Consider the following 23,809-nt stretch of genomic DNA (forward strand, 5'->3'; position numbering starts at 1 on the left):
TACAGCTCCCAGAGTGCTGAGCAAAGTAGCTTTGTGATCCCAGCGATAAAGGCCCTGCGCAGAGCCCCGGCCCTGCTGGGTCTAAACAGAGAGGCTGTGACTATTAGGGCTTCACTTCAGAAAAGGTGTTTTTTACACCGAGATAATGGATGCAAAATCCTAGTGGAGACAAGGCGCCGGCGTGGAGTCCACCTTGATGGAGCTCGTCGAAGTGAACCCCAGCGAGGGATTCAGGTCCATTATTTATCTCCCCACCAGTCTGTGCCATCTGCAAACGTCACCAGCAGTGACTGCATATTTCCTTGCAGATCACTGATAAAGATATGGAACTGCACTGGCCCAAGAACAGATCTCTGCAGAGCCCCGCTAGAAACACCTTCTGGGGTGACGATTCCCCATTAACCGTTCTAGCAGTTAGCCAGTTTTCACCTCACTGATTAGGTCCCATGACGATTCGGCATTGTGCTACTTTTTGATCAGAACATTGTGCAGCATTAGGGGGACCAGATGTCCCAATTCTATAGGGACAGCCCCAATTTTGGAGGCTTTTTCTTATGTAGGCAACTGTTACCCCCCACCCCATCCCGATTTTTTACACTTGCTGTCTGGTCACCCTATGCAGCACTGATGCCTTACAGAAATCCAAGTACATTATTATTTACTGTTTACAGTATAGTAGCACCTTGGATCCCCCACTCATGGACCAGGACCCCATTGTGCCAGGCGCTGTACAAACACAGACCAACAAGACCATCCTCGCCCGCAAAGAAACTAAGTAAGTCTAAGTAAAACTAACATATCTAAGTATTTATGTCAACACAGTTACCGTTATCAGCCCATCTTGTGATCTCATCAAAGAACGACCACATGTTGATTTAACATCCCCATTCGCCATAAAGCCATGCTCATTTGCCTTAGTGCCCCTGCCTCCCTGCTGGGGGGCGAGGGGTGAATGGTGCATTGCAGAGAAAACTGGTCCATTAATGAGGGACGAGGGGACACCGATCCAAGCGTAACCCTGTCCAGCTGGGCAAGACTATTCTGGCCACAACCAGTTCTTTCATAGTCAAGGGCCTCGGGGTTTGAACTGTCTCCCTCCCAGAGTGCATAGGCCTTTGGCTGCCCCCCACCCCTTCCTCACAGCTGCCTTTCAAAAATACCTCCTCCATCTGGTCATCTCACTCAGCCGCTGCTGCAAGGAACGGGACAGTCTCACAGGGTTTAAGCCCCCAGGGGCCCATTAGAGCATCTCAGCTGAGCCTCTGCTCAGCCCAGGTCCTTCGGCTACACCCGTACTGAGCCCAGAGTCTCTCGTTAGACGAAAGCTTTTTAGTGCTCTGGAGTTGCATACTGCAGGCAGAGACCAGCTGCCCTAGAGTTGGAGGAACTGCTCAGGGGAGACATGTCCGGACGATCCCGGCAGGCAAACCACGCCCATGCCACAGAGGAAGGCAAGCCCCCGCCCCAGCTCTTGTCTCAGGCTCTTTGCAGACTCCGGCAGGTGCCTCGTCATCAGCCTCACGCAGCCAAACCAGCTCCAGATGGAGGGTTTTGAAATGTAAGCTGAGATTCTGGAGAGCAATGGACGGGAATGTCTGTACCCACCCTGAGCTAGCCCTGAGCTCTTGCCCCGGGGCCGTGCCCCGGCTTTGGCAAACACTGGCTGGAGCGAGAGCTGAGTACATCGTTGGGGGGATACGGAAACTGTCTGTAAATACACTGTCATGGAGGCCCCGGGCGATGCTCTGGAACTGCTCCCCATGAACTCTGGGGGAGTCTCCTCTCTGGGAGCAGCCTGTCTGCAGGACACACAGCTCACCCGGCTTCCACCTTCCTGGGTCTGACCTTGGAGCATTCAGCCTCCTCTGCCCCTCCGTGTGCTTCCCACAGCGAGTCCGCCCAGGCGGGGTCCTGGGGGGGCCAGAGGGTCCTGCCCCCCAACTCCGTAGTCAGACGTGACTCTCAGCCAGCCAGTAAAACAGAGGTTTATTAGATGACAGGAACATGGTCTAACACAGAGCTTGTAGGTGCAGAGAACAGGACCCCTCAGCTGGGTCCATTTTGGGGGGCAGTGAGCCAGACAACCCCGTCTGCCCTTCACTCCATGTCCCAGCCAGCCCCAAACTGAAACTCCCTCCAGCCCCCCCTCCTCTGGGCTTTGTCCCTTTCCCGGGCCAGGAGGTCACCGGATTCCTTTGTTCTCCAACCCTTCAGCTCTCACCTTGCAGGGGGAGGGCCCAGGCCATCAGTTGCCAGGAGACAGAGTGTCGGCCATTTATGTACACTGGCCCTTTGATCTGCAACAATTACACCCCCTTATCCCACCACCTAGAGACTTAAGAACTGCACAGGGGAAACTGAGGCACCCCTACAGTATTCAGAGGAAACGTTAAGAACAGTCCCGCTTTGTCACATCCATGAAGGGCTGAATCAGCTTGGAGGGAGGGGGACTCTATAGGGCAGCAAAAGGGAGAGGGAAGCAGTGCTAAAGCAAGTGAGCAGAACACCACGTCCGACTCGTCACACAGCGATCGCCCTACAGCTGGCCTCTTGGCCCCCAGCCTCAAGGGAAACCCGCACAAGGCGTTCGCAAGGCAAACCTGGGAGCTGCCATTCATAACTTTGCACCATGCTCAAACTCAGGGCCTGAGCAGAGACACCGGAGTACAACGATCTGCAACCCACTAACGACCCACCCCAGCTGTCTCCCCCCCACCAGTCTCAAGCCTCGCACGCCAGCATCCTCTGCGCCCACGGCCCCAGACTGGAACATCCCTCCTGCCCCTAGCAGGCCTCCCAGCTGGACGGAGGCACCGGCCCATGAGCGCCCCTGCAAAAGGGAGCCCAGAGCAATGAGGCCGACGCTTCCCTGCCAGGACCACAGGGTGTCGCCCTCCCCCCACGGACAGCTGTGGGGCAGAGCCAGGGAGCTGGGATCAGGGGACAGACTGCAAGTGGGCTGGGGGTGGGCGGGGGCGGGATGGGGGAGGGTTAGGGGGTTCAGGGAGTCTCGGGGGTGGGATAGGAGGGGGATGGGGAGGCTCTGGGGGGGACAGAGTGGGGATTAGGGAGTCTCTGGGGTGGGATAGGAGGGGGAGGCTCTGGGGGGACGGTGGGGGATCAGGGAGTCTCTGGGGGGTATGGAGAGGCTCTGGGGATGATGGTTGGGGGGATCAGGGTGTCTCTGGTGTGGGATAGGAGGGGGATGGGGAGGCTCTGGGGGAAGTTCTGGGGAAAGGTGGGGGGATCAGGGAGTCTCTGGGAGGATGGGGGGAGGGATGGGGGAATGGGGAGTCTCTGGGAGGTTGGGGGAGGCTTTGGGGGGGAGGGTTGCGGGGACCAGGGAGTCTGTGCGGTGGGATAGGAGGGGGATGGGGAGGCTCTGGGGGGGAAAGGTTGGAGGGGCTCCGGGGATGCGTTGTTGGTTTCTCCTTTGTGGCTCAGTGTTCATGGTCGGTTGGTTTCCTCGTGACTCCGTCTGCATTTGCAGAGGGAGTTTCCCTGTCTGTAACACTGCAGCTGGCAGGTCCCCCACGCTTGTTCCGTTCCTTGTCCCAGAGCCCAGGGCGGGGCACTGGGTGGCTGCTCACACCCAGCCCCCTCTGTGTACACCGCCGGGTCCCATGGGGCACTGAGAAATCACGGCCGGGGAAAGATTCCTCAGTAAGAGCGGGGCGTGCAGCAAGGCCCGTGGTCCCTGGCCCACGTTCGGGCTCAGCGCGGGAACGTTCTCTGGCCCTTCCTCACTTCCATTGCAAGTTCAGAGCCAGCTGGACGGCAGGACGGCCCGACCCTGGGGTGTTGTTTGTGCAGCAGGATGCAGGGGACACAGGATGCAGGAGAACCCTCCTGAAAAAAGGACAGAGACAGAAAGAGCTCTCCATTGAGTTCAATGGACGTGAGGAGGGTCTGGGCCTACATTCACGTTGCCAAGGCTTGTGTCCAGAGGATGGAGCTGTCACAGTTCCACGGCTTCCAAGCCCAGAAAGGACCATTGTGATCATCTAGTCTGACCTCCTGCAGAGCACAGGCCGGAGAACCTTTCTCAGTGATTCCTGCAGCCTGAGCCTGAGCCTTCAAGCTGACGCCTCGCAATGGAGAAATCTGCCATGTCCCTCGGCGAGTTGTTCTAATGGTTAATTAGACTGTGAAAATTCTCCACACAAAAGCGTGCTGGGTCCGGTGGCCTGGCTGCGGAACAGAACCCTGATCTTTGACCCAAACATCGTATTATGGAAAAAGACGAGCGAGCTCCTTCGTTGGATTAAATTCTGTAATTCTGCCAAATAAATACGAGTAACGACAACGGAAAAGAAACTTGACGTGCTGGAGCCAGGAGGATGCGAACAGGAGAGAGAAACAGGTTTTGTGAGACTGATGCAAAGTACAGCTGCTGAAATTAAACAAATACAATTCAGAGCTCTCTCCTCATACACATCTAATCTAATCTATCTATCTATCCCCATATACCCCATCTAATCTATCTAAGGCACCTATGGGTGTCCTGCCTAGCCACACTTAGTGCGTAGGTGCTTGTTGGAGTGTCTGGGGTCTCTTAGCTTTAATGCCCTAGTCATGAGTGACCCAACCCCTTACCCACAGAATATCCGCGACAGCGATCACCCCAGGATCAGATCACCCCAGGATCAGACTTAGAATCTTCAGTTTCTAGCTCCGACCTCTCCATGGGAAGGAGGAGCGATGGGCTTGGCCTGAGAACGTCCCACCTGCATCCAGCAGAGCCCCCACACCCAGTGTGGACTGATGTTTGCCTAGCTCTGTGTCAGCAACAGACCAGTCGCCCTTCGGGAGCTGTTTTTCCAGAGGATGGTGCCTGTGGCAGAATAAACCTGCCATGTAAATTTCCTGGGCACAGTGGTAGACGGCTAAGGGTGACTTGATCTACGTCTGTCAGTACCTACATAGGGAACACATATTTAATAATGGCCTCTTCAATCTACCAGAGGAAGGTCGAACACGATCCAATGGCTGGAAATTGAAGCTAGCCAAATTCAGAACAGAAATAAGGCATACATTTTTAACAGTGAGTGTAATTAACCATTTGAAACAATTTAGGAAGGGTCGTGGTGGATTCTCCATCACTGAACTTTTAAATCAAAATTGGATGCTCTGGGAATTTTGTTCAAGAAGTTCTCTGGCCTGTGTTGTACCGGAGGTCAGACTAGGTGATCACAATCGGCGGTTGGACTAGATATCTCCTGAGGTCCCTTCCAACCCTGATATTCTATGATTCTATGATTCTTCTGGCCTTAGAACATATGAATCCGTGATACAAGCCATGGACGCAGATCGAGAAGACAATGTTGTTTAGCACATCCCCATGACACCCCAGAGAATGACACAATTATGCAGCTGCATAATGTTTCACTATGCATAGGCTTGTAATATTGCGTAATATGACCGTTAACCAAAAGGATACAGTAAAATGACAGATCATGTGCAGGATAAATCAACAAAAAATGATTAGGGGGCCGGGGCACATGACTTACGCGGCGAGGCTGAGGGAACTGGGGTTATTTAGTCTGCAGAAGAGAAGAGTGAGGGGGCATTTGATAGCAGCCTTCAACTACCTGAAGGGAGGTTCCAAAGAGGATGGAGCTCGACTGTTCTCAGTGGTGGCAGATGACAGAACGAGGAGTAATGGTCTCAAGTTGCAGTGGGGAAGGTTTAGGTTGGATATTAGGAAAAACTTTTTCACTAGGAGGGTGGTGAAACACTGGAATGGGTTACCTAGGGAGGGGGTAGAATCTCCATCCTCAGAGGTTTTTAAGGTCAGGCTTGAAAATGCCCTGGCTGGGATGATTTAGTTGGGGATTGGTCCTGCTTTGAGCAGGGGGTTGGACTAGATGACCTCCTGAAGTCCCTTTCAACTCTGATATTCTATGATTCTATGATAGAAGTAGCATTAAACAGTTTTGACAAAAAATGCCACAAGAAAGTTCTCATTTTGCAAATATATCAGCAAAGGACAGAGCAAAAAATTTTCCTGGAGAAGTATTTGAAGACGGAGGAAAACACTTTTGCAAAATGTGTAACATTGTTCTTGACCATGAGTGGAGATTGGCTGTTGCAAACCATCTGAACAAATCACAGAAGCCTTTAACAAGAACGTAAGTTTTGCAAGGAGAACCTCATAAAACACAGCACACAATTTCACCCTGTTTCAACACAACTATTGTGCAACAAGAGTGGTTGGATGTTATCTGTAATTGGATCGGAACTTGGGTCAGTGAAAATAGACCACCATCTAAAATAGACTGTCCTTTGTTATGACAGTTTCTTAACACGCGAGTCAAGAATGGTGGTGCAATTCCAGGATGTTACCAGCCACAGATGTCTGCAGCAGTGTGCAAAATAAACTTAAGGACAAAATGGAGGAGGTCTTCATTTTGATGAAGGCTGTTACACACTTCACAATCGCATTGCATGGCTTGCACCATTGGTGAAAGACAGCCCCGGAAAGGTGTGCTTTTATCTTGCTCACATGCACGTTATCCAGCAAACAAATCACAGGGCTGCGTCTCAAGCTGTCGTTCAAACGGTGCACAATTGCTTACGACAATGCAGTAACATACAACATGCGTGAAAAAAGCTTTCAATTCTGGACTGTCTGGACTGTTTCCCTGTAGCCTCCATGTTACATGCCTTGCCCACATAATCAACATGGTGGGAGAAAGATTTGAGGATGTCAATGCATTGTCACACATGTTCTGTGCTTCAGAGGGCAAGAAAACGAGGTACTTAAATTATCTCAGGAAAAAAGTTCCCAGGACAATGGCCCCAGAGCCAGTAGCAGTTAAACGGCACGCCTCTCTTTTTTGCTGCTCATTACCTACCATGCAAAATGACTCTGAATATTATCACAGCGTTGTTGAAGAAGAAATATGTGTTTATGGCCACTCAGGGCCCCACAGGTTGCAGGAGCTTAAAAGAACGTTGTCATAGAATCATAGAATCATAGAAGATCAGGGTTGGAAGGGACCTCAGGAGATCATCTAGTCCAACCCCCTGCTCAAAGCAGGACCAATCCCCAACTAAATCGTCCCAGCCAGGGCTTTATCAAGCCTGACCTTAAAAACTTCTAAGGAAGGAGATTCCACCACCTCCCTAGGTAACGCATTCCAGTGCTTCCCCACCCTCCTAGTGAAAAAGTTTTTCCTAATATCCAACCTAGACCTTCCCCACTGCAACGTTTGAGACCATTACTCCTCGTTCTATCATCTGCCACCACTGAGAACAGTCTAGATCCATCCTCTTTGGAACCCCCTTTCAGGTAGTTGAAAGCAGCTATCAAATCCCCCCTCATTCTTCTCTTCCGCAGACTAATCTTCTCTTCCACAGACTAATAACGTCAGATGAGGCCCGGTGTTTAATGCTGAAGTTTGTGGTGCTGATGTTTCCATCTCTGGTATGAAAGAAAGACTCGCTATAACTGCAATTACCTTGCATATCTTTGTACCGCACAAGAACTTACAATGGTCCTTTGTTTCATTTTCTTTTTTTTATTTCAATCTTGGACTTTGAAGAGACCAGCTTCATGGTCGAAGAAGTATGTTTTAGGGCCCTAATTCATTATAAAAAGCATCCTGAATTTCAGTCGTCATTATTTAAAGCCTATTCTTTAGGTTTACAAACCCCACATGCTGGGTCAGTTTGGTGTCCAGTTTTTCGTTAACTGATGATAAAGCGCGTTGATAAAATGGGCAATACAAATGCAAGATTCATGGAAGCTGGCCTCCATGTCTCTCTAGCGAGGATACATTCTGTATTTAAACCGTAAATGAATACGCATGTGATGTTGCATAATTTTCATTAATTCCCTGGGGTGTAACTGACCCTGTGCACCAGTGTGGGAAGGGCGTTTCTGGCTGGAGAAACCTCCAGGGCAGGGGACAACTTTTGTAGAACTCACGCACCGGTTCCCTCGGCTGTGTCACGGAGAATCACAAGGCAGCGGGTTAGACGCGGTGAGTTCTAAGATGAGTTCTCTTCTCTCCAACGCCTGCAAAGCGTGATGCATGACGGATGGCTCTCCAGGTGCAGAGGCCCACTGCCAGAGATGGGAGGGTTTAGAGAGCACAGAGCTTGTTGCGTTAGGTGCAAGCCCCCCTGGCAATTCACAGAGGGATTTATCTGTTGTCTCTAGATGTTCCTGAGACAAGGTGGGGGAGGTTATAGCTTTTATTGGACCGACTTCTGCTGGTGAGAGAGACGAGCTTTTGAGCCACAAAGAGCTCTTCTTCAGAGCTGGCGTTCCCAGATGCTGAGGTTGATTCGTCTCCTCCTCTGCCCTCATTCCTGTGCCAAGCGGGCCCGGCTCTGCTAGCTCCCTGAGCACGTGGCTGCAGGGAGCCCGGCGAGTGACCTCGGGAGCGTGGCGTTCAGGCCCCCCCACTCACCCCTGATCCGTGCCTCGTGGCACCCTACGCTCAGCCATGGCACCGCAAAGCTGGTGCCATAATGTGATGAGGGAAGGACAGACGGGGAGGGCGGGTCAGCCTTTGCCACGTTGGATGTGACGTCGGCGGTTGGTGTGGCACATCCAAGCCGGACACCTGGCACAGGACATTGGCACAGACACCCAGGGTCAGTGCATCCCTGATCCCTGGGGTGAGGGCAGCAGCTTTCGCTCCCTCCCCCTTTTCATGGGTGTCGGGCAGAATCCCCCGGACTCGGGGGTCATCCTTGGGGCTCACGCTGCCCTCCCCCCATTTTATTGCCTGAGAGTGACCGTCACAGGGTGTCTGGCCCCTTTCTGGGGAGATGGCCCCAGCCCCACCTGCGGCACGATTAGCTCACCCCCCCAGGTGGGGAGAATTAAGGTCATGTGACTGGTGGGTCATGTGACCCAGCCCACTCCCTTATCTAGCCCAGAGGCCAGGGGAGAAAGCAGATGGGTGGTGGCAGATGGCTGCAGAAGGGAGCAAGCAGGGATCCTGTGCTAGACGGGGAGGAGAGGACTCCAGAGTGGTGGGGCTGAGACAGGAGGCCAGACCCCAGGAAAAGCCCTGGGGGTTGCTGCTGGAGAGGAGCAGGAAGAGGGAAGGTGCTCAGGGAGGAGGTTTCTGGACCCAGCTGCAGACTGGGGTGAGGACTCCTTGGTTTCTGTTGGACTTGGGCTCCCCGCTGGTGGGGAGAGCTGCGGGTAGAGGGCAGCTGGAAGGGGGCTGAACTCTGAGAATGACCGGGACCAAGGGTTGACCCATGTAAATCTCCGGGAGCAATGGGGAAAACCCAGGTGAGGGGAAACAGAGGCAGGGCTGCTGCAGGGCCTCCCCCTGCCGCTCTGGAGGAGACGACCCCGCTACAGCGACTGTGATGATTGGGGAACACGTCTGTGCAGCTCATGACTCCTGGTGGAGACTGTGAAGTGGTGGCTGTGAAAATTACTGTATCACGAGGTCCCAAAGTCACCGTGTATTCGTCATGGCTGGCAGGAGCTCAGGGTGCAGCACCTTGAGGCAAGGGGAGAAGCTGTGTCCTCCTGCTGTGGAAAGGACTGGGGAGGTGGAGTGAGTGGAAAGGCCCCGAGCAGCAGCCCGGAGGGTACATCTGCACCACGCGGCTGCCCTGGCTGTGCCAACGTAACCCTCGAGCGTGGACCAGGACCACGCCCAGGACCAAGGTAGCTCCGGCCACGGAAGCATTCTTGTGCTGATGCAGCTGTTGCTATGCCGAGGGTGTAGCTCCGGGGCTGTTGACGCCGACTTGCAGAGCTGTGTTGAACCAACTTTAAGGAGACACCATGGTGTGGACAGTGGGCTTGAAAACCCCGTTGCCTGGGGGGGTCTGGGGAAATGCAGTCACCGGAGTGGGTGGGAAGTGGTGGGCCAAGGTCGTGGAAGGAAAGCCGGGGGAGAAGGCTCCGTGGACCAGGACCCGAGCCACAGGCTGGGTCCTGGATGGCCCCAGAGGACCCTGACCCCCAGCCCAAAGTGCGCCCTGGAGTGGGAGGGAAACTGAGGCAGGGAAATGCAAGTAGGGGTGGTTGTTCTTGTACAGATCTGTGTATTCAAGTAAATAAAGTGAGTGACCGAAGCCTGTGTAAGGTGTTTGCTGTGATGCACCATGCGGCCCCTTGAAGAGAGAACCCCAAACGTTTTCCCCCTTCGGGTGGCGTGTGGGAGAGGCCGTGCTTATGCTCTGGGGTAGCTTGCGGGGGGGTCAGTGCTGGCCCAGGGGATTGAAGGCAGGGGGGCTGCAGGCTCCCATAGCCGGGCAGGGGTAACAGGCTGGGAGTCGGTGTCCCAGGAGACGTGCCAGGCAGGCCACACCCAGGGCAGGCAGTGTCCTGCTCCCATCACAGCCATCCGGCTCGGTGACAGCGGGGTCCGTGCCCTGTGCCCAGGGCAGGGCGCGTGAACAGAACTGGTTGTATCCAAGCCATGCCTCACCTCACTGCACTGGCCTGATCTGGGTGTCAGAGAGACCCCCGGGAGAGGCCTGTGACCAGGGCTGGAGGGACTGGGTGGCTGGCCAAGCGGCAGGGGTGCACAGGGAGGGCAGAGCAGCCGTGGGGAGACTAGTCAGGGGCACAGCCTGTGGGGGAATCCGGGTTATGGAGTGGCCTGTGGGGAGGATGTGGGGCACAGAGCAACCCATGGTCAATCCAGAAAGTGGAGCAGCCTGGGGCGGGGGGGTCTGAAGTGCAGAGTGATCCAGGGTGCAGTGACGCTTGTGGGGATTTGGCGTGTGGATCAGCCCACGGAGATTTGGGGTGCAGAGCAGCCCCTGTGGGATCTGGGGTCTGGAAGGGCCCGGTGGGGGGGATCCAGGGTGCAGAGTCAGCCATGCAGGGATCCGGGGTGCAGAAGACCTTGGCATGGCTTATGGCACAGGGGCGGCCTCTCCTGCGAAAGCCGAGACCTGGTCCTGTTAGCCACACCGTCACTGGGCTCTGACCTGCCTCTGACCAGTGGGCCGGAGCGAGCTGCAGGTGGGCTGGGGCCACCCCTCTGAGTGAGACCCAGAGAAATGCCCCTCTCTGCACCCCCACCCCCACGAGGCTCTGGCATGAGCCCCCGGAACGGTGTCATCCTTGAGCAGATGGCGGGCAAGGAGGGCCTCTGTTCTCAGTGCCCAAGCCCAGCCTCAGGCAGGTCATGCGAGACGAGGGCCGCAGGAGCTGGGGTGCAGAGCAGGCCGGGAGGGGAGCCAGCTCGTTAATTGCTGTTTGTGCAGGCAGGGCCAGCGTCCCCATGGAGCAGCCGGAGAAACTGGCACCTGGTTATTAACACTTTCCTTCCCTCCAAAAACCATTCCTCTTTCTCACATCTCCCAGGCTGGCCCCTCTCTTGGGGCACCTGGCTCCTCCCCCAGCACACCTGGCTCCTCCCTGGTGCTCATAGCTCCTCCCCCAGGGCACCTGGCTCCTCCCCTTGGTTCGACATGCAGTTCAGATCAGGTGCCCACCTGCCACCCCTTGAACCCGGCTTGTTTCCCACTTCTCCCCTGCCTCTTGGGACCGTCACGCGGAGTCGTTCTCAGGCCAGGAACCTGCCAATCCTCAAACCCAGCAGCAGGAGGTGCTCAGGTTTAGGTTAAAGCTAGCTCAGGTGTGTCTACGTAAGCTGCCATCACCCCTTCTGATTGCAGCATGGACACATCCGCGGTGTGCCTCGGAACGCACACGAGTCTGAAGCCAAGTTCAGGGCCAAGTCCCCCTGACAGCTGACCCCTAGGTGAAGGCTGTCACTTGAACTCTCCCCTTTCCTCCCTGCCCTGCCCCCCGGCTCAAACCGGTGATGACCAAGGAAACGCAGAAGCTGGTATTTCAAGTGATTGTGAGGCCAAAAGTTACATCACTGTCTGCAGAAATGTGGTTTTAATCAGAGTCCCTTGTTTACTCAGATCTCCGTTAGGAGCAGCTGTGAGCAAAGCACAGGATGGATGGGTTTGCTGGCTCTGCCACGGGCCTGCTGGATGACTCTGGCCAGGTCAAGTCCCCGCTCTGTGCCTCAGTTTCCCCATCTGTCCATAGCTATAACACCACCTTGCTCCTCTCATCAGGAGATCTCAAAGCCCTTTACAAAGGAGGACACTATTGTTATCCCCATTGTACAGATGGGGAAATTGAGGCACAGGGAGGCGAAATGGCTTGCCCAAGTTCACCCAGCAGCAGAGTCAGGAACAGAACCCAGGCCGGTGCTCTATCCACTAGGCCATGCTGCCTCCCACATAACTCCTAACAGCCCCCACGGGAGCCAGGAGGCTAAGTTCAGAGAAGAAGGAACTGGATGCTGGTCTCCTGAGCCTTAGACCAGTTCCATGGCCACAGACCCGCTCAGAGGCAGAGGTTGAGGGTTTCCGATCTCCACCTGCGGCTAGCTTTTAAACCTGAATACACCCATGTCAGGAGGTGAGCGGTTGGCCTGTCATTCCCAGTATCATTCATGGGCTTTGCCCCCAGTTCAGCTTTGGGTGAAGCCACGGAACGTTTCAGAGTGGAAGCCGTGTTAGTCTGTGTAGCGGGGTGGTTACCCGCTCCTGCCCTGTGGGGCTTAAAAGCCAGCCCAGGGAGAGAGCCAGGGCTGAAGGCAAGAGAAGCTGGGCTGATTGGGGAAATGGCCGCAGCTGCGCCTGTAAAGGGGCTGCTCGGCTGAAGCTTACCCAGTCTCTCTCTGCGTTCGGCCCCGTAATAGTCTGTATCAGCAAAAACAATGAGCAGTCCTTGTGGCATCTTAGAGACTAACAGATGTATTTGGGCGTAAGCTTTCATGGGCTAGAACCCACTTCATCAGATGCATGGAGTGGAATGCACAGTAGCGAAGTATAAATACACAGCACATGAAAAGATGGGAGTTGCCTTACCAAGTGGGGGGTCAGTGCTAACGAGCCAATTCAATTAAGGTGGAAGTGGCCTGTTCTCAACAGTTGACAAGAAGGGGTGAATATCAAGGGAGAGTGAATACCCCATTGCCAACTCTGTCCGCATATCTATTCAAGGACACCATCATAGGACCTAACCACATCAGCCACACCATCAGGGGCTCGTTCACCTGCACATCTACCAATGTGATATATGCCACCATGTGCCAGCAATGCCCCTCTGCCAGGTACATTGGCCAAACTGGACAGTCTCTATGCAAAAGAATAAATGGACACAAATCAGACATCAAGAATTATAACATTCAAAAACCAGACAGAGAACACTTCAATCTCCCTGGTCACTCAGTAACAGACTTAAAAGTGGCAATTCTTCAACAAAAAAACTTCAAAAACAGACTCCAACAAGAAACTGCAGAACTGGAATTAATTTGCAAACTGGTCACCATCAGATTAGGCCTGAATAAAGACTGGGAGTGGCTGGGTCACTACAAAAACTAATTTCCCTCTGCTGATACTTACACCTTCTTGTCAACTGTTTGAAATTGGCCACCTTGATTGCATTGGCCTCATTAGCACTACAAACGTGATCTTCCCTCCCTTGGTATTCTCCCCTTCTTGTCAACTGTTGAGAATAGGCCACTTCCACCTTAATTGAATTCGCTCATTAGCACTGACCTCCTACTTGGTAAGGCAACTCCCATCTTTTCATGTGCTGTGTATTTATACCTCCCTACTGTGTATTCCACTCCATGCATCTGATGAAGTGCGTTCTAGACTTCGACAGCTTATGCCCCAAAAAATTGGTTAGTCTCTAAGGTGCCACAAAGGACTCCGCGTTGTTTTTTCATGGAACGTTTGTGAATGAAAATCCATGTGACAGTTACGATGAGATGATGTATTTATTTGCTGGCTGGTTTTGCAAAGTTTTTCACTCCCCAGGATTTGGACTTTCCCTGAAATTCCAGGATGACGGAAAGGTCGACACAGCAAGGGCTATCAACAAAAATTGGAAAAGCATCTTTCTGGGACAGCGCTGACTGGGAGGACGCTTCCGGACCTGCTGCTTGACAGATGAAGCTCAGAGATGGGATTCAAGAGCTGCTGAATTCTCTCCCCACCTCTTCCACTGATGGGCCTGACCAGCAACTTACAATCACACCGGCTCGGAGCCTGAAGCCAGGAAAAATCACTATCTTTGATTCACAGCAGAGGTAGCAGACAGGTCTGGCTCTTGCTTCTGAGGTCACGGGTTCAAATCCCTGGGGGGTTGGGAAAGAATGCTGTATCTATTGTCTTCAAGAGCTGGCTGGCAGCTCAATTCCTGTGGCAATCTGTACAGTGCTGGTTTGATTCTGGCTCGACGGTTACCCAGCCAAGCAAGGCTGAACCCAGAGTAGACCCCACCGCTCCTTAGCCAGGGGGAAAGCAGCATTCACAAATGTGCGTGGCTGACATCTCCAAACGCTGACCGATATTTGGGGTGAAATGTCATCCACCTTTGGACATTCAGAAAAGAATAATAATAACACTAGCACCATGATCTCAGCCGGGGCCAAATGTCCTGCGAACGCCCCCAGTGGGGAGTCATTGTGACAGATTAGGGATTTGCTGTAATATCTTGTAATATCTGTGCCTCAGTTTCCCCTACGTGGCAATGCCATTCAAAACATTACGGAAAATTCCCACTCCGTTACAATTGCGTTTCCCTTTCTTCTTACATTGCAAACCAACTCAACAAAGCGGTGCGTGTGTCAGCCAGGGAGGCTCGGGGCTGGCGGCTGTGAGCACGCTCTTCCAAAGGAACCGTGCCAAATCCTCCTTATGCAGCGAGTTCACCGGCGGGTCTCGGCCATAGGAACAAGACTCGCTCCTCTGGAACTGTGCAAATCCTTCCACGCGGCTGTCCAAATGCTCATGTGCGGCGAGGGCTGAGTGCCACCAACACCCTCGGCAGTCACACGGCCGAGGTCGTGGCACCTTGCTGGATCAGGCCCAGTGCCCACAGCAGGTGGCCGTAACCCCAGACTCACCTGCTTCTTTCTGTTCCAGCTGGGCAGGCAATGAAGCTGAGGGCCACCTGTTGAAAGCACGTGGCCTCCTTTCCCCCTGCAGCATCTGGATGGTCCAGCCCCCCACTGGGCCTCTTCCAGCTCAGAGCATCCTTTGTGCCCGGAGGAGATAAACCCGGGGCTCTGGCTGCTCCCCAGAGAGCACGGAGTGACTCCAGACAGACCCTGCGCTGAGCCTCCACCAGGCCCTGGTCCTCCGTGGGCTTCTTCTTAAGGATTCAAACAGTCAGAGCCAGGACGTCCTCTCCCCTCCCTCCCCTTCCCCATGACTCCCTGACAGAAGAATGCCTGAGGCTGGAGCCAAAGCCTTCTCCAGCATGGGGCTCCGGGCAGGCCGGGGAACGGGGCTGCCAGCCGCACCCAGAGAGCCTTCTGGACTCTGCCTCGAGCTGCTCGTTCTGCACGGAGGAGGCCCTGACTCCTGGCGACGCTGCTGATTGCTTTAGCCGCCGCTTGCACTTGGCGCTGGGGTCCCCCCTGGGGTGGGAAGGGACCAGTTTTTTCGATATCCTGCCGACATCAGCCGGGCCCAGCCTGCTCCCTGGCAGGGGCCCAGGGAGGGATTCTCCGGCCGGCGCGTGGAGCCCTAGGAAACGGGTCATTTCTCTTCCCCGCGGAGCTGGCGGCCTGCTCTGTGCAGCCAGGTGCTCGGAGAGGGGTGAGACAGCACCGCTGCTCCCCCGAGCCAGCCGCAGCTGGTGTACGCTGCTCGGCGCTCTCCCGCTCTCCAGGGCACTGGCCAGCTCCCGTGCAGCTGTGCCCCGCTTGGGGGGGGTCTCAGCAGCACCATTGTTGCGCCCGGCTAGTCCCAGCAGGGGGCAGCGCCCCCACAAGCACCTCTGCTCTTCGCAGGCGGCCCCCCCACGTCAGCCCCTGAGACGTGCAGCAGGAGGAGGGAGCTGGGGGTCTGCCCCTTGCAACGGTGCTAACCCCCCAGTGCTGCTCTCGCTGACCGGCCCCAGCAGCATCCGGCCCCATCCTCGCCCCAGTGCGGTCACTGGGAGAGGGAGTCCAGACCCCTCTCTATGGAGGAGAGGGGGTTCCCCCTTGTCACAGGACGGGAGGGGGAGCAGAAAGAGCCCAGCAATTCGGCTGGTTGCGCCCCTCCTTCCTTCACCCCTCCACACAGGTGCTTGAACCGGGGGTGCTGGGGGCTGCCCCACCCCCTGGCCTGATGTAGTTGCCATTATAGCCAGGGTTTACAGTTTGGTTCAATGGCTCTCAGCACCCCCACTATAAACTTTGTTCTAGCACCCCTGGCCCGCCATGAACAATGGGTCAATCCGCCCCCCCTTTCTCCCTCCCCTCTGTGTGCAGTGGGCGAGTCCGTTCCCTGAACCACTCCCTGCTCCCCCTCTGCAATGGGTCAGTCTGCTCCTTGTCCCCCCTCCCCTCCTGTGAGCCATGGGTCAGTCTGCTCCCTGCTCCCCCCTCAATGGATCAGTCCACTCCCTGCTCCCCGTCTGCAATGCGTTGGTCTGCTCCCTGTTTCCCCCTCCCCTTGTGTGAGCCATAGGTCAGTCTACTCCCTCTCCGCAATGGATCAGTCCACTCCCTGCTAGTGCTCCCCCTCCCCCAGTGAGCCATGGGTCAGTCCACTCCCTGCTCCCCCTTTGCAATGGGTCAGTCTGCTCCGCCTCCCCTCCCGTCTTGTGAGCCATGGGTCAGTCCACTCCTTGCTCCCCTTTTGCAATGGGTCAGTCTGCTCCGCCTCCCCTCACCTCCTGTGAGCCATGGGTCAGTCCACTCCCAGCTCCCCTTTTGCAATGGGTCAGTCTGCTCCGCCTCCCCTCCTGTGAGCCATGGGTCAGTTCACTCCCTGCTCCCCCTTTGCAATGGGTCAGTCTGCTCTGCCTCCCCTCCTGTGAGCCATGGGTCAGTCCACTCCCTGCTCCCCTTTTGCAATGGGTCAGTCTGCTCCGCCTCCCCTCCCGTCTTGTGAGCCATGGGTCAGTCCACTCCTTGCTCCCTTTTTGCAATGGGTCAGTCTGCTCCGCCTCCCCTCACCTCCTGTGAGTCATGGGTCAGTCCACTCCCTGCTCCCCTTTTGCAATGGGTCAGTCTGCTCTGCCTCCCCTCCTGTGAGCCATGGGTCAGTTCACTTCCTGCTCCCCCTTTGCAATGGGTCAGTCTGCTCTGCCTCCCCTCCTGTGAGCCATGGGTCAGTCCACTCCCTGCTCCCCTTTTGCAATGGGTCAGTCTGCTCCGCCTCCCCTCCCCTCCTGTGAGCCATGGGTCAGTCCACTCCCTGCTCCCCTTTTGCAATGGGTCAGTCTGGTCCGCCTCCCCTCACCTCCTGTGAGCCATGGGTCAGTCCATTCCCTGCTCCCCCTTTGCAATGGGTCAGTCTGCTCTGCCTCCCCTCCGGTCAGTCTGCTCCGCCTCCCCTCCCCTCCTGTGAGCCATGGGTCAGTCCACTCCCTGCTCCCCCTTTGCAATGGGTCAGTCTGCTCCGCCTCCCGTCCTGTGAGCCATGGGTCAGTCCACTCCCTGCTCCCCCTTTGCAATGGGTCAGTCTGCTCCCTGCTCTCCCTCCCGTCCTGTGAGCCATGGGTCAGTTTGCTGTGGGTGGCCTCCCTCTGGTCAGCTCCCACCTGTGCCATGGGGCTGACAGCCCTGCCCAGGGCTGGCCCTAGAGCAAACGGTGCCCCTGGCGAGGAGCCTCTTTGGTGCCCCTGCACTTGTGAAACCTTCGGCTGCCTTCTCTTGTCCGGCGTTCGTAGCCCATTTCACGACTTCGTTGCACGGCTGGCACGTGTGCTTTAGAACACGACAGCCTTGCACGCTGGGCTGTGTCAATCTGGGCGGCGGGAGGAAAACGCCGCTCTCAGGAAGTCGGGGAGGTGCCGCGAGATTCTCCAAAGGCCCAGGACGTTCTCGGGGATGAGTGACCAACGAAGCCACGCCGGGAATGCCCGACACATGGGACCTCAAACATTGCATTGCCCCTTCTGCCGCTAACCACAAGAACAGCGCCCCCCCGGGCCCGGCACGCCGGAGAGCAGGCTGCCCGGATACTGCGGCCACGTAAGTACCTTTGTGCTTGCAAACCCAGAGAGCACAGCAGGGCCCTGCGGCCGTGGGCGGGTTCTGCGGCTCGCTCCGCACGCGGATGGGCCTGGCACATGCCCGAAAGCAAGGGCGGCTCTCCTGCGTGCCGGAGGCGAACGTGGCCTGGCTGTAACCGCCTGCCGCCAGCCTCCAAATCAGAGCCTGTCCCCGCAGGACAGGCAGGGTGGAAAGGGGGGAGCCGTCGGTCTGCTGCGGGGTAACAAGCTGTGCCTGCTTGGCAGATCGCCCTTTTGCAGAAGCGAGGCATCTCCCATATGGCGCTGTGGAGTAGGGACCGCGGAGCGGCGTTCGCTCCCTGCTGCTGGCTGGCTGCCAGTGGTGGGCGCAGGACCCGCGTTGCACCAGCAGGCCCAGGCTCACCGGGACGTGGATCTGCGGCCAACGCGCTGGAAAGTTCCAGCTGCCGCGGATCGCAGCGGGGCACGTGGGCTGCAGCCTTTCCGGAGGAGGCCGCGCCCGGCTCCCTCCAGCTCTCTGCAGAGCCTGGCATCCTGCCGCAGGGTTGTTCTAAAGCCAGTGGAGAAATACAAGGGAATTTCTGCTGCCACCGTGTGTCCCCACGAACCTCCCCCAGCTCGGCTGGCTGGGGAGGCTCCCTTTTCGACCGGGGGGTTCTGGCTGAAAACCAGACACCTGGCAGCCTGAGCCCGGTCTCTGCTTCCCGTGCGTTGCTCTGCCCGGTGCCTTGCTCGGCAGTTATCCCCATCCCGCTGCAGCCTTTCCGCTCCTTTATCGCCAGGCTCTGTCCGCCCGGGCACGGCCCGAAGCAGGCTGGCCCCCTGCGAATGTTTGTCTCCACCCAGTCCCTGGGACTGTGCAAGGAGGAGCCGTGAGCCTGGGCAGTGCCAGCATCTCCCCTTCTCCTGCGGCGTGGCTGGAGCAGCGGAACCACCCGTCTGTTCCGCACGGAGCGTCTGCCTCGGGCCTGGTGCTTTGCAGGGTGTTTAGTCCTCTGGCTGTTGGGGTTTGTTGAGCCCTCCAGTTGCCTGGTGTTTCTCAAGCCCCTGGTGCCTGCGCCCTCCAGCCCCCCGGCTCTCCGAGACGTCCAGCATCGTGCGCCAGGGCCCGGGCGAGACGGGAACGGTGGCGCTGGGCCCTGCCAAAGGCTGCCACCGGCAGCAGCCCCTGGTTTTGGAGCCCCTCACGCGCTTGGTGCTCTGGTTCCTGGGGGGTGCACAGGGGACGACCCGGCAGCCAAAGCTTCTGCGTGGACGGGGGTCGGGGGTTGTGCTGCTCCACCTCTCAGGAAGCCTGTACGGGCAGCGGTTTCCTGAGATGCCCGGAGACGCCGCAGGGCTCTCGGCGGCTCCCGGTAGGTGCTGCTGGAGTCCGTTGCACTTTAGCTCCCAAATCGAGACCAGCGGGAGCCAGTGAAGCCCTGGCGCTCCCCAGCTCACAGGGAGGGTACCCCTGCTGCCCTGCCCAGTGCAAGGGGCACCCAGCCCCCTTTGAGGGAGCCAGCTCTGTCCCTGCTGGCAGGATGTGGATGCTGCCACACCTTTCCCGCCGGGCTTTGTGTGCAGCCCCCAGATTCTGGCTCAGCCCCGGCATTCGCGACAGCTGGACAGGCCCCCCGCTCCCTCCAGCCAGAGCACAGAGCCTGCCGCAGACCCAGGGCACTCGCCGGCTGAAGGCGAGAGCTCCAGTTTCAGGCTGTGGGTAGCATTCCCAGCCCTGGTTCCCAGCAGCCCCCCTCTGGTTCTGGCCAACCTAAACTTCCCAAATGCTTATGCAAGGTTTAGTCTGGCAGGAGTTCAGGATACGGCCCAGGCTGCGCGGCAGCCAAGAACGCAGAGAGAGCTGCGGAGGGGGAATGCAGCCGGGCTAGGCAGTACCCCGAGCCCTCTCGTCAAAGAGCTGCAGTCTGTGCTCCCCCCGGACCCCCTCTGACAAACCCCGGTGCTGCAGCCCAAACCGTGCTGCCCGGGGCGGGACACGGCAATACCTTTGAGCCCCTGAGCATGGCCCCTTATTGGGCTGCTTCCAGAATCCTGAGCAGATTTGTTCTGATCCGATGCCGCCCCCTCCCCACGTGGCACGATCCGGTCCAACCGCTGCACGGCTGAGTCTCCCTGGCCTGCAGCTTTTGGCAAGTCAGAGCCTTCCCTCGCAGAATGCCCTCTGGCCTAGGGAAGGTGAACGGGCTGGGAGCCAGGAGACCAGGAATTTTCAGCTTGCCTCTTGTATACTTAGAGTTCATAGAATCATAGAATATCAGGGTTGGAAGGGACCCCAGAAGGTCATCTAGTCCAACCCCCTGCTCAAAGCAGGACCAATCCCCAATTAAATCATCCCAGCCAGGGCTTTGTCAAGCCTGACCTTAAAAACCTCTAAGGAAGGAGATTCTACCACCTCCCTAGGTAACCCATTCCAGTGCTTCACCACCCTCCTAGTGAAAAAGTTTTTCCTAATATCCAATCTAAACCTCCCCCACTGCAACTTGAGACCATTGCTCCTCGTTCTGTCATCTGCTACCATTGAGAACAGTCTAGAGCCATCCTCTTTGGAACCCCCTTTCAGGTAGTTGAAAGCAGCTATCAAATCCCCCCTCATTCTTCTCTTCTGCAGGCTAAACAATCCCAGCTCCCTCAGCCTCTCCTCATAAGTCATGTGTTCCAGACCCCTAATCATTTTTGTTGCCCTTCGCTGGACTCTCTCCAGTTTATCCACATCCTTCTTGTAGTGTGGGGCCCAAAACTGGACACAGTACTCCAGATGAGGCCTCACCAATGTCGAATAGAGGGGAACGATCACGTCCCTCGATCTGCTCGCTATGCCCCTACTTATACATCCCAAAATGCCATTGGCCTTCTTGGCAACAAGGGCACACTGCTGACTCATATCCAGCTTCTCGTCCACTGTCACCCCTAGGTCCTTTTCCGCAGAACGGCTGCCTAGCCATTCGGTCCCTAGTCTGTAGCGGTGCATTGGATTCTTCCATCCTAAGTGCAGGACCCTGCACTTATCCTTATTGAACCTCATCAGATTTCTTTTGGCCCAATCCTCCAATTTGTCTAGGTCCCTCTGTATCCTATCCCTGCCCTCCAGCGTATCTACCACTCCTCCCAGTTTAGTATCATCCGCAAATTTGCTGAGAGTGCAATCCACACCATCCTCCAGATCATTTATGAAGATATTGAACAAAACCGGCCCCAGGACCGACCCTTGGGGCACTCCACTTGACACCGGCTGCCAACTAGACACGGAGCCATTGATCACTACCCGTTGAGCCCGACAATCTAGCCAGCTTTCTACCCACCTTATAGTTCCCGGCCCTTCACAGCCTGGAGTGCTGGGCAAGGCCTTGTGCCCTCCTCCTGGGAGGGAGGCGACTAGCACTCATCCTCCCAGCATGACCCAGCGCCGCTGTGGGGAGGGAGGAGGTGGGCCTGGACCCAGACCCAGAAGGAAAGCCCAAGGCCCACTTTGAAATCCCCCTAGGAACCAATCTATCCCTTCTCCAGCACTGCAGCAGTGATGGCGTGATCCCCCCAAAGCCCTGGGGGGGCGGAGAGGGTAGGTCCCTTCCCACAAACTAGGCCCATTGAAATACCAGCCCGGGCTGCTGGCGGGTGCCGGGCAGGGAGCGAAAGGGGCAGGGGCCACCTGTGAGTAATGATCCACCACATTCCATGCTCCTGGCGAGCGGCTGGCGGCTGGACGCGTTACCCTCGCTGAAGGGCCTGACAGCTGCACCCGGGGCAGAGCCGAGATCGGCTTTGTCCCCCCGAAGTGCGGGGCGGGGTTCCGGTCACAGACACGCCCTGGCAGCTGGCAGAGGATACGCCGGGGAAATGGAGATACCGTTGTCCAGACGTAGCCAAACGTGCTGGGGCGTGATTGGGGGACTAACCCGCCGGCCTGCCAAGTGAAGGGGAAGCCCAGAACAGCCTGTGGATCCCCTGAGAGCATCCACATAGTGATCCAGGACCAGGCCTGTACTCCGTGCAGACAGATCTCGATTCACCTCTCCCGTGGGGACACGCTGATCTAAAACCAGCATAAGCAGAGACCCAGGCCTCTGATTTCAAAGCGGGGGGCGGGACGGAGTCTGACCTCTCGCCCTCCCGTTTCATGCCATGGCAATTATTTCCTCCCAGCGAAGTTACTCCTGATTTGCACCGGGGTAAGAGCCCAGCGAGGCAGGCAAGTCACCATGCAATGTTGCATCTCGTAGGAGCACCAAGTCCCTCCCCGGGCTCCTGGGCCTGGTCCGCACCAGAGATCAATCAGCTGGGAGAGTGCCCAATTATATACAAACGGCTACCGCTGAGTCTCCACCAGGCAACAGGTGATGGCTGCTAGCCCAGGCTACGGCCCCGACTGGAAGAAGCGCCGTCGCTCAAAGGGAACCCGGTGACTGTGTGTGTGCGTTCCAGGGGCTCAGCTGGTGAGTTTTCAACTGCCAGCCCCCTCCCTCCCCTTATCCCTGCCCAGCTCTCCCCCGAAATGGCCTCCTGCCATAGCCCAACATCGCTAGCTCCTGGCTGATTGCCAGAGCCAGACCACAGCACGTGGTGTTGCGGGGGTTTGGAGCTCTCCTCCCTGTTCCCCACAACGCTACAGTGGGAAAAGAGGCCCAGGTCAGACTGGGGTTAGTAACATGGCTGCTTCCCTCCCCCCCCCCGTCCATTGTTGGACCTTAACCTGTGAGATGGAGGTGAAAGGCGATAGATAATCTGCGTCCACACTATGGAAGAGAGAGTGGTTAGGTCTGGGTTAGCTAACACACGTTAGTTGGGTGTCTATACAGCACCGAACACAAGGGGTCCAGGTCCATGGCGGGGCTCCTGGGCGTTACCGCAATACACGTGACAAATAACAAAGAGAAAACCCTCTTTCCCGACTCTAGACACCATCAGAGAGCTCCGGGTTGGCTCGGGCATGGCTGCGGTGCACTGGGTCAGCCGGTACAGTCCATGGACGGTGCGTTGGGTCGGCTGCCCCGTGGCATTCACCGAGGCACGGCGTTTTCTTGCGGGGCTTTCGTTTTGCACAAAGGCGGAGGGGAAAGAAGGGGAAACAAACCCACAAATGCCTCAAGTCTCCGCGGATGGGCATGTGCCGCTCCCCGCCGCCCCCTCACAACTGATGCCACTTTCGCCACTGGCCACCATCCCCATGGGAACGGAGGGGAGCGGCTTTTTGCATTTTCAAGGCCTAAGATCAACAACATCTGCTTTGCATCTGGTGCTGACTAATGTCCGCTGGCTAGCTTACGTAGGTATTAAGTACACACATTAAGTATTAATATAGCAATTATATAGTTATATAAAGCCTGTACCTCTGTTGTAAAACCTGTTCACTTATGCTAAGTATCCCATAACACTTTGCATCAGCTGACATAAGCTTTGGCTTAAGTAGATAGGAAAACCAGAACATATAATTGGTTCCTTATAACCACAGAACGCTAGTTACCCTCCCAAGCCTGTTTATCCAGGTGTCTCCAAGCCCCTTAGTACTTGCGAGGCATCTACCCAGATCAAAGATAAGGGTGTTGGATGCATTATGGGCCGGAATGAATGGTGGGTACAGAACAAAGGGAACAGTACCTCATGGGATCAGAAAACGCTACAGAAGCTAATTGGTTGAATCTCGTTTCAAATGCCGTATCTGGTACCTTTTCCTGGTAAACAAGCAGGGTGTAAAAGGGCGGCTGTAGACGTGTAACCTTAGGAGCACACCTTCTGCGTGAGGTGAACGAGGCATCGCTTCCTCGGAGACTGGTATCCCATAGAACCTTTCTCCTGTGCCGTATTTGTAAACCTGACGGACGCTGGTTATTTGGGCTCTTGCACATATTTCCTAATGAACCAAAG

General features: G+C 56.2%; 1 protein-coding gene across 3 annotated transcripts in view; it reads left to right on the forward strand.

The window, feature by feature from the left end:
* Positions 1 to 17,337: 17,337 nt before the first annotated feature.
* Positions 17,338 to 23,809, forward strand: part of AEBP1 (AE binding protein 1) — a 40,935-nt gene continuing 34,463 nt past the window's right edge. Inside the window, exon 1 of one of the 3 annotated variants that reach the window (XM_078850679.1) lies at positions 17,338 to 17,945. The gene's annotated coding sequence lies outside the window, so the exon portion shown is untranslated. Of the gene's footprint in view, positions 17,946 to 22,997; positions 23,211 to 23,809 lie in introns of those variants that run through there. The other 2 variants (XM_073325475.2, XM_078850678.1) reach the window with 2 other exon arrangements.

This window comes from Lepidochelys kempii, chromosome 26 (genome assembly GCF_965140285.1).
Source record: "Lepidochelys kempii isolate rLepKem1 chromosome 26, rLepKem1.hap1, whole genome shotgun sequence".
Classification (NCBI taxonomy): domain Eukaryota; kingdom Metazoa; phylum Chordata; order Testudines; family Cheloniidae; genus Lepidochelys; species Lepidochelys kempii.